General features: G+C 33.5%; 1 long non-coding RNA gene across 1 annotated transcript; it reads right to left on the minus strand.

Moving 5' to 3' along the window:
* Positions 1-6385: 6385 nt before the first annotated feature.
* LOC107855829 lies at positions 6386-17627 on the minus strand. The gene is made up of 7 exons (XR_001670375.2): positions 17392-17627; positions 13320-13394; positions 7941-8428; positions 7725-7851; positions 7368-7646; positions 7166-7285; positions 6386-6778 (listed from the first exon to the last, which is right to left on the minus strand). It is a non-coding gene; the product is annotated as an uncharacterized LOC107855829 (long non-coding RNA).
* Positions 17628-18135: the final 508 nt, after the last annotated feature.

The following is an 18135-nucleotide window of genomic DNA, read 5'->3' on the forward strand; positions in this document are numbered from 1 at the left end:
TTTCAAGTCACTAGTACACATTTTAAGTCACTTCACACAAACCATTTTCAAATAGTTAATTGACATTTTAAGTCACTATACTTAACAATTTTCAAGTAACTACACTTAACCATTTTCAAGTCACTAGTACATATTTCAAGTCACTACACTTGTTCATTTTCAAGTAACTAATTCACATTTCAAGTTGCTACACTTAACCATTTTGAAGTCACTAGTACACATTTTAAATCACTACACTTAACCATTTTCAAATAATTAATTCACATTTCAAGTCACTATACTTAACCATTTTCAAGTAACTACTTCACATTTTAAATAATTATACTTAACCATTTTCAAGTAACTACTTCACATTTTAAAAAACTATTCTTAATCATTTTCAAGTCACTACAGTTAATCATTCATTTCAAGTTACTATACATAACCACTTTCAAGTAAATAATTCACATTTCAAGTAGCTACACTTAACCATTTTCAAGTCACTAGTACATATTTCAAGTCACTATACTTAACCATTTTCAAGTAACTACGCTTAACTATTTTCAAGTCACTAGTACACATTTGAAGTCACTACACTTAATCATTTTAAAGTCACTACTATACATTTCAATACACTATATTTAATTATTTTCAAGTCACAAGTTCATAATTTCAAGTAACTTAGTTCATATTTCAAGTGACTACACTTAACCATTTTCTAGTCACGAGTACACATTTCAAGTCACTACACTAAACCATTTTAAAGTCACAAGTATACATTTCAAGTAACTATACTTAATCATTTACAAGTCAAAAGTTCACAATTCAAGTCACTATACTTAAACCATTTTTAAAACACTACACTTAACCATTTTCAACACTCTAATTTACATTTCAAGTGACTAAACCTAATCATTTTCAAGTGAAATGGGTAGTGTTTTGGTGGATTCAGTACTTCATTTTATGAAATGGAAATGGATGGTGATTGCTAATAATCGTTGAAATTTGTGGTGATATACATTAGTTTTGATTATTGTTTGAAATGAGGAAAGTTTAGTAGCCTGATTTCGTAGCCAATATATAGCAAAATCTTGACACTTTCTCCGGTTATACTCGTCGGTAATGTGGAATCTCTGGTCTCTCATATGCTAGTTATTGACCCTCACTTTCTTTTCCATCACAATAATTGCTGCTCAAAGTGCTAACAATGAAACCACTAAATGGCTAACACTTAATGGTAATTTACTGTCAGAATTGGAAACTTTTCACTAATGAAAAGTAAAAACGGCGACCCTCCGTCGAAACAAACCCCTTCGGCAAAAAAAAACTCACCGAAAAATCAATCCAGATCTGTCTGACGATCACTGTCCTATGATTAACCAAACAAAATCTTCCAGTCAAGTAATTGATTCTTCACCCTATTAGACCACCGTAATAAATCTTGAATCCTCGACCACCGCTTCAACACCGATCTTGTTGATTTACTATTCTTAATTATCTTGGACTTTCTCTTGTTCTTGGGTTCTTGTTTCTCCTTTAATTTTCTTTCTCTCTCTTTTCTATCTCTCTTCCACCATCAAAACCCTAGATCTACTTCGCTGGCTCAACCCAAAAACTCTGTTGACCCGAATCTGATATACTCAAACGGAGCTTTTTCACCCTATAAAGTGAAAAATTCAATGAACATTATCATCATCATCATTTCAAAGAAGAACGCAAAGCTCTTTGAAATTCGGTGATAGGAACACTATTTCGGCGATACTATTCTGGTGACATTTTTTCGGTGACACTATTTCGGCGACCAATTTTTACCACAAATTTCCAAAATCCAGTGACTCAACCAAGTATACGAAAACAACCCAGCTTCGATCAGGTGCACTCGATCCATTTTTTCTAGTTGTGTATAGCTTTCTTGATTTTTAAGGGCTGCTACTGGTAGTGTTCTGCACTATTCTTGTTATGGTTCCTGTTTTGTAGTGTCTTGGCTGATTATCTGGTTGTGGGTGTCGAATTTCTTGTTGATTGGTTACTTTGTAATAGTGTTTTACATGTGAATCTCTTTATTATTCTTAGTAGTTTTGGAGTGTGTTTCCTTGTCTGATTACTGTTACTTGATTTACTTGCATATCCATTAATTGTGGTAACATTAGTTCCCGCTATTGACTATTATTTATCAAAATTTGCGTTATATTATTGGTTTTGTTGCTCTCTATCTATGATAGATTATTGTCTGTGTCCCTAGCTTCTTTATTGACTTCATTTTAACTAGTGTTCCCTTTTACCTTATCTTGATCCCCTTTGTTATCTTTCTTTCCTTTTTTCTTTCATCCCTCTCCCCTTTATTGCATAGTGACTATGATTGGCCATAGTAGACTAAGGTAATGTCATAGGTTGGGGTTGGGGTTAGGGTTAGGGTCAGGAGATGTTGGGTCTGGGTCAGAGTTTGGGGGGGTTGGGTCTGGGTTAGTTCTAGGATCGAGTTTAGGGTTAGGGGCTAGGGGTAGTAAGGTTAGGTGGGATAAGGGAGCTTCTAGGTTATGAGTTAGGTCTTGGAACATCGGTACTTTGTAGGGTAAGCCTATAGATCTGGTGAAGAATCTTAGAAAGAGGAGGGTTAGTGTAGCATGTGTCCAGGAAACTAAATGGGAAGGCACTAAAGCGAGAGATATGGATGGATATAAGTTGTGGTGCTTGGGTAGTGTGAGATATAGAAATGGAGTAGGTATCTTAGCATATAAAAATCTTAGTGAGCAGGTGGTAGAGGTAAATAGAGTTAGTGATAGACTAATGTCTATTAAGTTGATCATGGAAAGGTCTACCGTGAATGTTATTAGTGCCTACGCCCCGCAAGTATGTTTGGATGAAGAGGAGAATAAGGAATTATGGGAGGTTTTAAATGAGGTGGTGAGGAGCATCCCGAGCACTGAGAAACTTTTTATGGGAGGGGATTTCAATGGGTATATTAAGTGTTTGTCAAGAGGGTATGATGATGTGCATGGCGGTTTCAGTTTTGGTGAGCGGAATGAAGGGGGAACTTCTCTATTTGATTTTTCTAGGGTTTTTGGGTTGTGGATAGCAAATTCGAGCTTTCCAAAAAAGAAGGATCACCTTATTACGTTTTGGAGTTCAGTGGTCAGGACTCAGATAGACTTTTTGCTTCTTAGAAAAAGGGATAGAGCGCTATGTAAAGACTGTAAAGTCATACCTAGAGAGAATCTCTTGACATAAAATAGGTTGTTGGTGATGAACTTGGTTATCAATAAGGGAAATAAGAAGAGAACTAGGGAGGCACAACCGAAGATTAAGTGGGGTAGCTTGACTTTGGCTAGTTCTTTAGAGATGGAAGAGAAGTAAGAAGTAAAGGGGATTAGGAGAGTAGAGGTAGTATGGATAATATGTAGGAGATGACTTCCAGTCACATTAAGGAGACTGCTAGAGAGGTGTTAGGTATCTCCATAGGTCGATCTGGCAAACTCGAAAAGTATGGTGGTAGAATGAAGAGGTCAAGAGAAAGGTGGAGTCTAAGAAAGTGGATTATGCTAAGTTGGTTAAGAGCAAGGATGATGAGGAAAGGCAGAAGAATCAGGAGAAGTATAAGGTAGCTAGAAGAGAGGCTAAGTTAGCGGTTACGACGGCCAAGACAACATCTTTTTAGAGTTTGTATGCAGCTTTAAAGGAGAAAGACGGAGATAAAAAGTTGTATAGGATGGCCAAGGCAAGGGAGTGGAAGGGTCATGACCTTGACCAAGGGAAGTGCATCAAATGAGAGGATGGTATAATGTTGGTTAAGGATGCCCTCATTAGGGAGAGATAGCAGTCCTATTTTCATAAACTTTTGAATGATGAGGGGGACAAAGGTTCTATTTTGGGAGACTTGAAGATATTTGAGAAGGGTCACGATATAGTTATTATAGACATATCGAGGTTGAGGAGGTCAAGGGAGCTATTCACAGGATGCGGCAGGATAGGGCGACGGGGCCAGATAAGATTCCAGTAAATTTTTGGAAGAGCACTAGCGGGGTAGGTCTGGAGTGGTTGACAAGGTTATTTAACCTTATTTTTAGAGCTGCTAAGATGCCTGAAGTGTGAAGGTAGAGCACGATGATTTCAGTGTATAAGAACAAGTGAGACATTCAGAGTTGTAACAACTATAGATGTATTAAGTTGTTGAGTTATACTATGAAGGTTTGGGAAAGGGTAGTAGAGTTGAGGATGAGGAGGATGACAATCTCTAAGAATTAGTTTGGTTTCATGCCTGGTCGCTTGACCACTGAGGCCATTCACCTTGTGAGAAGATTAGTGGAGCAATTTTGATAGAGAAAGAAGGACTTGCACATAGTGCATGTTGATCAAGAGAAGGCATATGATAGAGTTTCCAGGGAGATTCTGTGGAGGTGCTTGGAGGCTAGAGAGGTTCCCGTGGCATACACAAGGTTAATTTAGGATATGTATAATGGTACAAAGACTTGTGTGAGGATGGTAGGTGGAGATTTGGAGCACTTCATAGTTTTGATAAGGTTGCACCAGGGATCGACTCTTAGCCCATTTCTATTTGCCTTGGTAATGGATGTTTTGACGTGACATATATAAGGGAAGGTTCCTTGGTGTATGTTATTTGTAGATAATGTGGTTCTGATTGACGAGATTCAGGATGGAGTTAATGATGAGTTGGAGATTTGGAGACAGACTCTTGAGTCTAAAGGTTTTCAGTTAAGTAGAACCAAGATGGAGTACTTGGAGTGTAAGTTCAAAGATATGTCGCAAGAAGATAGAGTGGTTGTGAAGCTAGACTCTCAGGACATTTAGAAGAGGGAGAGTTTCAAGTAACTGGGGTCTATAATTCAGGGTAATGGTGAGATTGACGAGGATGTCACGCATCGTATTGGGACAGGGTGGTTGAAGTGGAGGCTCGCTTCGGGAGTCCTTTGTGATAAGAAGATGCCTTCAAAGCTTAAAGGTAAGTTCTACATAGTGGTAGTCCGGACGGCTATGTTGTATGAAGTAGAGTGTTGGCTAGTTAAGAACTCCCACATCCAAAAGGTGAAGGTGACGGAGATGCAAAAGTTGCGATGGATGTGTCGACATACCAGGAAAGATAGGGTAAGGAATGAGATTATTCGAGATAAGGTGGGAGTTGCTTCGGTGGAAGATAAGTTGCGAGAAGTGAGGGTACGTTGGTTTGGGCATATGATGAGGAGAGGCCCTGATGCTCCAGTGCGGAGATGTAAGACTCTAGCTATGGATAGGTTTAAGCGGGATAGAGGTAGACCCAAAAAATATTAGAGGGAGGTGATTAGGCATGATATGGAGCAATTACAGCTTACAGAGGACATGCCCCTTCATAGAAAGGTGTGGAGGATGCGGATTAGGGTAGAGGATTGGGAGGTGGAAGCGCAGCGGTAGTAATAGGGGAGTGCTCCTTTGGGTCTGGAGTTTCTGGTTCGTAGTTTTGGGGCTGTAGTTTTAGGGTCGAGTGGTGTTGGATTTTTTGCATCCCGTACTAGTTTATTATGCACTTATCTTTTGTGTTTGTTATAATGTTAGTTTGTTTTGTGTACCATACTAGTTTGTATCCACTTACTTTTTGTATTTGTTATACTGTTATTGGTCCTAAGCTGGGGGTCTATCGAAAACATCCTCTCCATTTTTTTTGAGGTAGTGGTATGGTCTGCATACACTCTACCCTCCCCAGACCCCACTAGGTGGGAATACATTGGGTATGTTGTTGTTGTTGTTGTTGAATTCACATTTCAAGTGCTAACACTAAACCAATTTCAAGTCATAAATTCAAATTTTCAAGTGATTACACTTAACTTATTTCAAAACAAAAGTTCATCTTTCAAGTAACTACACTAAAAACTACTAAAAAAAAGGAGAAAACCGATCACATGTGGTCGGTTTTCCCAAAATTCCGACCACAAAATCGATCAAATTGTGTGGTCGATAAACAATTGGTAGTTTTTAAAAAACCGACCACTTGTGGTCGATTTTTCAAGTAAATATATTTATTTTTAAAATTTATTATTATGTTTTTAAAATTTAAAAAATTAATTTATAAGAAAAAAATCAAAACCGACCATAAGTGGTCGGTTTTTTATTTAATTATTTAATTAATTTTAATAGAAAACCGACCACATGTGGTTGGTTTTCTAACAAATTAATTAATTAATTTAATAGAAAACCTACCACAAGTGATTGGTTTTCTAATATATTAATTAATTAATTTAATTAGTTAATTAAATAGAAAACCAACCACAAGTGGTCGATTTTCTATTAAATTAATTAATTTATTTAATAAAAAATCGACAACAAGTGGTCGATTTTTTTATTTTTATTTTTTAAAAAACCGACCACTTGTGATCGGTTTTTCTATGAATTTTTTTTAAGTCAGCAATTGTAAATGCTTTCAAAAGTGTACAACACAAAAATAGTTACAAAAGAGTAAAAACTACAATATAATGTGTAAATTCAAAGTACAACAATAGTTTCAAAAGTGTTAACATCTACAACAATAGTTTCAAAAATGTACAAACTACAACATAATATCTAAATTCAAAGTACAACACATATAAAATTCAAAAAACTAAAAGTCATCATCATCGAATTTGTCCTTGTCCTCATCTTCCATGTCCTCATCTGTGTTGATATCATCCAAGGGGCTAAGTCTTTTTGTAGCCTGAACAACATCACCAGGACGTGGAGGAATAATCCTTGCATTCTGAATGAAAGAGCTGAACTGCTCCTGCAGCATCCTGATTTGTGATAAAGTTTTGTCCTCTCTTTTCTGCAACCTCTCTCTCTGTTTAGAAAGTTCTACAGTGAGTTTAAAAATCGTACTTTCTATACTTACAATGATTTCTCTATCAGCTGAGGAGCTAGAGTATGCAAGGTCGAATGAACATCTAATATTATCTCCAAAAATATTGTTATGGTATCCGTAGTAATGGCCTCTAACTGCAGGACCCACAACTTTTCCCCGTAACTCCTCCTCTACATGTTGGGGTAGTGGGTCACCCTGAGTTTCAGGAGGCTGAGTACTACGATACTCACTAAGGAGCTACCTATATTTGTCCTATATTAATTCAAAGTAAAGTTAAAATTAAAAGTCAAAAAATATTACAGTACTTATAATAGAATAATATCAATTTTGAGAAAAAGATTCATGAATGCAATATTTATTTCTTACATGGGAAGATTTTGCACGAGGTTCAACCCAGACATCTCCATCAGTAGGGTTCTTTTTATTCTTCAGATGAGTCTCCTCGAATAGCTCATCGTGTGGTATCTCCCTACCCTTTTCTTTTTTCTACATATTAAAAAATTATCGATGTTCAAATAATTAAAAATTTAAATAGAAGAAAACAGTTAAAATTGTAAAAGTTAAATACCAATTTTTCCTGCACAACAAGGGTACTTCTGGCACCCGCAATATGTAGGGAGCCACCCTTCGATGATGCCCGAGATTTCCTTCCTTTTTCCCTCAGTAGTTGGTATCCTTCGCTATTCCAAAGGTGAAGATACAGTTACCATAAGGGTTCACTAATCCAGTCAGGTTTCACCAACTTTGTTCGGGCATAATCTAACAGACCGTTAAACCTGACTCTACATCTTATGAAAAAGTTCCCCCTTATAAGAAATGTATTCGCATCATCCCACCAGTAAAATTTCTGCAACAAAAACAAAAATATAATATTCAATTATTTGTTCTAACAAAGTGTTAAGTAGTCGATAAGTTAAATTCTTACTTTAAATTCTTTAAACATTCTCTCCCTATCAAGTTCTGGAACCTGACACCAACTGGTCCAGTAGCCGTTGAAGTTTCAACAAAAGCGTTTTCTCATAGCTTGTCCAACTTTAGCATCCAGCCTAAACCTACAACACCAGATGAAACCGTAATTTCATAGAGCATAATAATATAGTAATGAATAAATAAATAATGTTATTATATTTACAAATCTTACCCTATCGCAAATGGAATGAGATAAAGCCTCCCATAATCATCTCTGTCTCTTGGCTGTAGATCAAGTGATGGTGGATGCAATGGCCTGGGCGGATCTAAAGCACCAGATGGAGTGCCTCCAAGATGAAGATCCAACAACCCAATAAATCCAGCAGAATCACTATATGTAGCTGCATGACTGCTGTAGGAGGGTATCGATGATAACACATGTTCGGATGTGCCAACGGACGTCTGATAGTATTGTGGTTGTCGTGGCATGATGATGGAAGCAGATTGGGTCGGTGTAGACCCGTGAAGTGGACCCACATGCGTAGGAGTGGGAACTGAATGCTAGGATGATCTAGAATATGAGGTTCGTGTTGTCGCATCAGCAAACCAACCCTCAGATATGTGAATACCTATCGGTCATCTATAAGGCGGATGCTGTCTTTTCTTTTTTGGTTTTGTTAGATCAACTTTTTCCTTACCTTTGTCAGCTCTGCCTGTCATCTAAATTATATAAAGTTAACAAGTAGTTAGTTCCTACAAAATGAATATATGAGAAAACATTCCTAATAACTAATATCAAGTTACTAAATCACATTTCAAATTGCTCCAGCAAAACGAGATAGACAAGAATATTTTTATTACTATATAAATTATGAAACAGTGAAAACAACAATCTTAAACAGTATATTACATATCTATCTTAAACGAAAAACATAAAGGTAAATATATAGTACAAAGCATAAAGACATCAATACATAATAAATAAAACCTACACAACTAATCCTCCTACTCTGAAGACACTCCACTAAACCATTCACCTTCTTCGAAAGTTTCCACATCTCCTACCCACTCAGCCTCTTCTTGCGCAATATTAACTTCTTCAAATATATTTTTCGGGTGATTCAAATTATCCACTAAGTCAACATCCACTAGCTGGTGATCAATCTGCATTTCATTTTGATATTTAGTCTCCAACACATTCTCAACTTCCACCCGTCCCATAGGCTTTGTTTTGATTACAGCCCACCAATCAAACTTGTTACTATGCAATGGATAAGGAGCATAATACACTTGTTTAGTATTTTGCGCTAGAACAAATGGATCGTAAATAGGATACGACCTATTGTGCTTCACTTCAATGATGTTATGCTCCTTATGTACTCTTGTGCCTCTTGTTCTTAGATCAAACCACTTACATCGAAAGAGGACTATTTTCTTATTAGGAAACCAGCATACTCTAGTTCTAAGATCTCGTGTATGATGACAAAGTAATCAACATCATTATCACCCTTAACCCAAACACCACTATTGTTTGTTTTCCTTGTTCTAGAGTGTTGTTTAGTGGAAAATTTGAACCTATTTACTATGTAATGGGGCATTGCATGAGCTTCAACTGGACCCAAAGAACTATCTCTCAAGATTTGATCATATGCGGCTGCATTTGGTGAGTGATGTATCTTAAAATATTATACATATATATATTATATATATGTTAGTTGAGGAATGTGTAAATGTTTAAAATTTGTAGAAATATTAATACACTTACAAACCTCATATGTAAACCATGTTGCAAAGGATGGGTACACTTGATTTTTATGGAATTGAGTCTTAAATGAACTGAAGATCCAACATGCGAAACACAATTAGTTTCTTTAAGAGAATGAGTAAACAAATAAGATATGTTAAAATTTTAATCACCTTACTTTAGAAAGGGCTCAACTTTCGGACAATTCAGCAAGACATACAAAGTTGCTCCTTTACATCACGTGGGAGTGAACCGGTGAGGTATGGTCTTTTTAGCCTTACAACTAGATTGATTGAAAATGGATATCGGTTGCCAAAAAGGCTCATTCACATCATCCTGATGATGATTCGACTGGTTTCTTGAACAAGCAACTTCATCACCAAAGTAGTATGAACAAAATTGAGACGTTTCTCTTGAAAGATATGCCTCAACTATAAAGTTTTCCACCCTATGTTTATTTTTGGGACCCTTTTTCAATTTTCAAATTGCTCTGTACAATCTTAAGATTAGATGTTTATTATATTTAAAAAAGATATGTACGAATTTAAATATGTTGCAATTTCTTACCCTTCGAATGGATACATCCACCTAGTTTGAACTGGACCGCGTAGCTGAGATTTATGCACAAGGTGAATGGGAAGATGTTTCATCACATCGAAGAATACTAGAGGAAAAATCTTCTCCAGCTTGTTGGTGATAAAAACAATATTACTTTCCATTCGTGCCAGATTTTCTTCTTTTAGTGTGGTGGCACCTAAGTCTTTAAAGAACAAACTGATCTCTGCTATTGGTTTCCATATGTTTTCAGGTAAACCAATAAATGCAATTTCAAGTTATTGTTCCATGAAAACATTAAAATCATGGCTTTTCATTCCATACAATAATCCCAGTGCCATATCAACTCTCTTACCCAAATTTGAGGCATATCCGACAGGCATCTTCAAACTTTGGCCTACTCACATATTTGACGTTTTTGGTCTAACTTGAATGTAAAACTAGCCTTGGATTTAAGAACATTGCCATTGAGCCCCTCCTGTAAGTGTAATTCGTTGTGTTTGCAATATTCTGGTAAGTCAAGTCTGGCCTTAGGATTATCCTTTATTTTGCCGGTGACATCCATAACTCTATTGAACAGGTTGTCAAAGTAGTTCTTCTTAGTATGCATGACATCAACATTATTTCTAAGTAAATTATCTGGCCAATATTCTAACTCCCAAAATATACTCTTCTTAGTCCAGTTATGCGAAACACCATATCCATCAAGCCTGTACAATGGTTCTTCACTGGCCTTAGGTAAATCCTGAACTATCTCCTAGATGTCATGACCAGACAGCCTTGGAGGTGGACCATCATATGCCCTTCTATTCCTTATGAATACATTCTTGAGTCTCCTAAATTCATGATCAAGTGGCAAGAAACAACAATGATAATCAAACCATTAATTTTCCTGCCATGTCTCAAAGTGAAAGACTTTGTTTTTTTTCATGCAGTATGGACAAGATAGCTTTCCAGCTGTCATCCACCCAGACAACATTCCATAAGCGAGAAAATCTTTAACAGTCCATATTAGATATGCACGCAAATTGAAATACTATATAAAAGAGATATCCCAAGTTTTAACCCTCTCATGCCATAAAATTTGAAGTTCATCGATCAAAGGTTGTAAGTAGACATCTATTCTGCTTTTTAGATTATGTGGTCCATGAACAACACCTTTCAAAAATATATAGGGACTAGTCATGATAAATACAGGCCAACATGAATATGGCGCAGCACTTACTGAAAAAAAAGAGAACCCATCTACACATAATCCCAAACGAATGTTTCGTGGCTCAGCTGCAAAATCTGGATAAGTTGCATCAAAATACTTCCAAGCCTCTACATCAGATGGATAATACATAACACCAGCGGGCTTTCTATTTTCACTGTGCTATCTCATATGAGAAGCTGAGCTATTTAAAGCATACAACCTCTTCAACCTTAGTATTAGAGGTAAATAACGCATCGCCTTAATAGCAATTTGATTTCCACTAGAACCACGCTTATATCGAGGGTGCTGACAAAACTTACAGGACTCTAGGTTAGCATCTTCCTTAAAGTATAACATGCAGCAATTTTTACAATAATTAATTCTAACCGAGGAGAGATCTAACTTTGACAATAATCTTTTTTCCTTATAGAAAGAATCAGGAACCTCCAAGATGGGGTCAACTAACTCTTTAATTAGGTCTATTATTGAGTCCATTCCTCTTTTAGAAATATTTCAGTCAGATTTAATGCTTAATAATCTAACAGCAATAGACAAACGAGAGTACGACCACCCGTCAAATAAAGGATGGCTAGCAGCATGAAATTGTTCATAGAATTTGCTCGTTTCGCTATTAGGAACATCTTTGACATTTTTCCTAAAGTCGCCCTCGTGTTGCATCCCAAAAGCATCAAGCACCATTTCTGTTATCTTAGTATCTTGATAGTCATTATGCCCTGTAAACCTACTGCTTTCTCAAACAACAAAGTTATTATGCGCAACATCACCATGAATATCACGTAATCTTAAAAAGTCCTCGCGAAACCTCTTTCTAAAATATGTTCCTTTAAAACTTCTTCACTTACAAGATTATACCATCACATCTAACACAAGGACAATGAATAGCCCCAAAAACGTGTCGAAACATCAAGTGTCTTAGCATGTTTAACAAATCTTTTAACAACTTCAGCAAATTCCTCCTTAATACCCATTCTATTCTTATAGTTTCGCTGATATATCCAGCTATAATCAGGTTCCATCTACGCAATCAATCAGATTCAACTAATTAGATTCAACAAAACCATATTCAAAATACAAAATCCACTTTACAGTCCCTACACTTAACCATTTTCAACAAACTAAGTCACCTACCAAACCACATTCAAAACAAAAAAATCCCCTTTAAAGTTTGTACACTTAACTATTTTCAACCAACTAAGTATCAAAACAAAAACACATTCAAAACACAAAATCCACTTTAAAGTCCCTACACTTAACCATTTTCAACTAAGTAAGTCACCTACCAAACCACATTCAAAACAAATAAATCCCCTTTAAAGTTCCTACACTTAACAATTTTCAACCAACTAAGTCACATACCAAACCACATTCAAAACAAATAAATCCTCTTTAAAGTCCCTACACTTAACCATTTTCAACCAACTAAGTCACCTTCCAAACAACATTCAAAACAAAAAAAATCCCTTTAAAGTCCGTACACTTAACCATTTTCAAGTGACTAACTATAAAAAAAAACCCTTTAAAGTCCCTACACTTAACCATTTTCAAGTGACTAAGTATCAAAACAAAACCATATTCAAGACACAAAATCCCCTCTAAATTTCCTACACTTAACCATTTTCAAGTGACTAACTATCAAAACAAAACCATATCCAAAACACAAAATCCCCTTTAAAGTCCCTACACTTAACCATTTTCAAGTAACTAAGTCAAAACCAAATTCAAAACAAAAAAATCACCTCTAACGTCCCAAAACTTAACCACTTTAAACCAACCACGTCACCCTTACAGTCCCTACACTTAATCAGTTTCAACCTACCAAGTCACCAAATATAATCACATTCAAAACAAAAAAAAATACCTACCAAGTCCCTTCATATTCAAAACCAAACATTGAGCTTTTATACCAAATGATACAAGATCAAGTTAACAATACAAGAAACAAGCAACAAAAAGACCAACAAGATGTCAAGAACAATGCTAGTGAATTGCATAAGGCCACACACGGCTTCACTAGACTTCAATATGAACAATAAAAGGAAGATAACAACAATAGTGAATCACACAAGGCCACACACGGCTTCACTATGTCAACATACCTTGATATTTTCCTTAAATTTCTTGATATTTCAAAATGGCAGCTTCAATCTACTTATAGATTCTCTCACCGGAAGCTGCAATATCGAAATGATGACCTTAGTATCAAAAGAACTTAACCATTTTCAAGTGACTAAGTATCAAAATAAAACCATATTCAAAATAAAAAATCTCCTTTAGAGTCCCTATACTTAACCATTTTCAAGTGACTAACTATCAAAACAAAACCATGTTCAAAACAAAAAATCCCCTTTAACGTCCCTAGACTTAACCATTTTCATATGACTAACTATCAAAACAATAACAAAGCAAATCTTTTACCGAATTCGGAATAGCAAAACAATCATTTTCAAAAAATTGTAACCTAAAAAAATTCACATAAGATTGGGGCTAACTAGCAAATAAATAGCAAAAAGTTTAGTTTTTTTCTTAATGGGCTTTCTTGTACTTTTTCTATATATAACTAAATCTAGAAATAATAACCCAAAAAAGTTGCGCACAACATTGAAGCAAAATAGCAAATAAATAGCAAAAAGTTCAGCTCTTTTCTTATACTTTACTGATATATAACCAAAATCAAGAAAATAACAACAAATACAACATTATTACCACTACAAAACTCCAAAATTTCACACAAATAGAGGTAAAATAACAATAAAAATCCAAAATCACGTTACTTGAAGGTAACTACAATTTAAAAGAGTGTCAAGAAAGAGAACAAAACTTCAATCTTTAACTATAATGAGGAAGCAAGAATCCATTTCGATATGATGAAAAACACAAAGAATTGTGGTGAAGTATTTCATTAAATAGTATATATTAACAACACACATGAACAGAAACTAAAAGCGTGTGTTCCAATCTTTATCAATAATTAAGAAACAAAAACAACATAGTACCTGACAAAAAGGAAGCTTTTCAAGTAACAAATAGACAATGGCAAAACAATTGGTGAAATGATTCACCTTTAGATTGTGGAATGAGAACGATTTCTGCTAATTGGAATGAAGGAATGTGTTGTTGCTACTAATTGGAACGGAGGGATCGAAATATGAGGGTGGGTAGTTCTGATTAGGGAAATTAGAGAGGAAATTTTGAAATTGGGTTAGGTCAGGTCGGATCGGGTTATTCAAAAATATTTTTTTAAAATATCACAAAAACCGACCACATGTGGTCGATTTTCTGAGAATATCTCTGAAAATCGATCACATGTGGTCGGTTTTCATAATATTTTAAAAAAGTATTTTTGAAATTAAACTTTAACAAATTACAATTAATAAAATAATAAATTACAAAAATAAGTTAATAAATTAAAATTAATTTTTAACAAATTAAAATTTTAATAACTTCTATAATATTTATAACAACATTGAATTAATTAATATAATTCGTATATATATAAATACACACTACATACACTGTGTATGGAACCGGGACAACATCCCATTAATTTAATACAATTCGTATATATATAAATCAGATAAGTAGTTATTTTATCATCACATTAACACGAATAGTATATTTCCTCAATTGTATAATAATATCAATGAATTTTGCAAATTATGATACCTTGTATATTACATACATACCTTGTAATACTACTCTTACGTTATTACAACATCAACAACATAGGCATGTCTAAATTGACCCAAAATAGTATATTTACTTCCTCAATAGTATGATATATATCAACATATCATTCAAACTATTCTGATATATAGATTCAGTTAACTAGTTATCTAACTATCGATTACTACACGATATATACGTATATATACATATATTCAATTGTCTATCGCCTTTCACATACGTACAATACACATCACATACACGATTTTACCATCCCATCTTATAATATACAATGTATTTCTCAAATACTCAATTGAATTATCGATTACATTATAATCTTATGTCATTAATATACCTTCACTATATAATATGTATATACTATATCTATATATACATACACATACTCAACTATAGCAATTTCAAAATACGTACTATATTTATCACATACGTACACAAGTATATTATCCAATAATATTAATGCGATGTGTTTCTTATACATACTTAGATGAGTGATCGATTAATTATATTTGATTAGCTTAATATACTAGGTTTTGACTACATTGTTCACCAATCGATCACTATATATATATATATATATGAACTCTTGAATGCATACTATATATATCACATCCACAAGTATATTGCCTTATAATAGAACACGTTCATTGTATTCTAATGAATTATCAGTTATATATTACTTTATTAATTATGACTGGAATAGTAACATATTATAATTATCTCAATGGTATGATATATATATATATATACACACACATATGCATTATAAAAAGATTATGCATGTTTAACGTCATTTAACGTAGATACAAAGAAAAATATTTATCTTATATATTGAAACATAAGTAAAAGATAAAGATTATGTTTAACGTAATTTGTTTATTTTATTTGAATTATTTTTAAGAGTAATATTTTCACAAAATTTAAGAATTCTTGATTTTTATTGTTATTATACTGGTTATCGACTACGTGTGATCAATGTAAGTTAAAAAATTATAAATATGTAATTATTTTTAATGAAAATAATATATATATATATATATATATATTTGATTACATATACATAATTAGGTGTTACTAAAAATTATTTACTTTTAATTTTTTTTTAAGTTCAAAAACCAACCACAAGTGGTTCGTTTTTTAAAAAATAAATTTAATAACTATTTTTAAAAATCAACTACAAGTGGTCGATTTTATTAAACATTTTTTAATTATTTGTTTAAAACCAACCACAAGAGGTCAATTTTTAAAAAAATATAATTATAAAATATTTAATAAAACTGACCACTTGTGGTCGGTTTATAAAAATTATTTTAAAATTATAATTTTAGAAAAAACCGACCACATGTTGTCGATTTTCTTTTAAAAATAAATTAAAAAATAATTTTTAAAAACCGACCACAAGTGGTCGATTTTATTAAATATTTTTAATTATATTTAAAAAAAAAACCACTAGTGGTTGGTTTTGTTATTTTCTTAATTTTTATTTGTAAAATAATTAATAATTAAACTTAAAATTATTGAAATAATTATTTTAATTTTTTAAAATATAAAAGGAACCACATGTGGTCACTTTTTAAAAAAAAAAATTTAAAAAAATCGACCACTTGTAGTCGATTTTTTCTGATCACATTTTGTGGTAGGTTTTGTCAATTTTTTTAATAGTTAAACCATTTTCAAGCTACTAATTCACTTCTCAAGTGACTACATTTGATCATTTTAAAGTCACTAATACACATTTCAAAAGACTACAATAACCCATTTTCAACTCTGAAATTCACATAACAACCTAACATACTCTACACCTAATAACTTGACCATCACCAACACCATATCATGTTCTTAAGCCTAAAACTTGCAGGTGCAACATTATCCTGAAGTATACTGAACATCACTATATATGCAAGTTTGTTAGATTATAAAACTATAAATTGTAGAAAAGAAACAACCTATTTTTAGCTTTTGAAGAAAACTTTAGATGATAATTTCAGTGAAATCTTTTAAATTTTTATTTACTATGTTCAATCTATGCATTCCCCTTATTACATTAATCAATATGTATTTAAATTTTTTTTTAGAGGAAATCAATTTAAGAGAATTCAAGTTGAAACTAATTATAGGAGATACTATTAAACCTCATCAAAGCGAAATGTATTGGAATTAATAATAATCTCATCACTATTGTAGGCACTGTATGCAAGTATGCATACAAGCAACTTTGGGTTCAAATATTTATGAATGGCAAAACCATGGGAAGAAATCAAAGTAGTTATTCAATCTAGTTCAGGTGAGAAAACGAAAGGGTAAAAATGTTTCTAAGCTTACAAAAGCTTGAGTTTTTTAGCAAGAAAAAGCACTAATATACAAATCGCCGCAAACCTTAACAAAAAAAACACATTACTAGAGAATCCTGGAATAAGCAAATTGAACAAATATCAGTACCTACTCTCTGAAACAAACTCCAAACAAAACATAACAAAGAAAACATACACTGTATATTGTTGTTAAGTGTTGTTGTCGGTGGTTGTTTGGTGGTGATGAAGGGCATTGCCGGCTGTTTGGTGGTTGTCGGCGGTTGTTTCATACGGTGGTGGTGTGGATAGCTTGGCCAGCCGGAGGATGAAGGAGATGTGGTGATGAAAGGCATCGCCGGCAGTAACGACGATTGAAGGCAATCGGAGAGAGCTATGGGACTGAATTTTATAGAGTTAGATTAGGGTTTTGGTATTTGGGTGTTTTTTTATATGAAAAACAAGATTTAATCTCTGCCGTCAATCTCATGAGATCGACGGCTGTGATTAAAACTAAAAAGGGAAATGAAAATCGGCTTTAAAATGAAACAAATTGAATTCAAAAATAGGTTAAAATTGACATCAATTAGATATAAGGTTGGCTAGCATTTAAATAAAATTAAGAAGATAATTGATTTAACTTAGGCTGCTGTTTAAATATAATAATAAATTTATACTATTAATAAATTAATATTTTTTATAAAGTTATTATTCTTACAATAAATTACGTATGTCACATAGAAAACATTATATAAAAATTAATGATAGTAAATTTGAAATAAATTGAGCATAAATATTATAATAATAATAATAATAATAATAATAATAAAATCAAGGTAACATCTTTTGATTGTTTTCTCTATGAGATTTCGAGAAAATGAATACAACAATTAACCCGATTTAGTCCCATAAATTGAGAACTGTGGAGGGTACAATGTACGCA

This window comes from Capsicum annuum, unplaced genomic scaffold, assembly GCF_002878395.1.
Source record: "Capsicum annuum cultivar UCD-10X-F1 unplaced genomic scaffold, UCD10Xv1.1 ctg3595, whole genome shotgun sequence".
Lineage (NCBI taxonomy): Eukaryota > Viridiplantae > Streptophyta > Magnoliopsida > Solanales > Solanaceae > Capsicum > Capsicum annuum.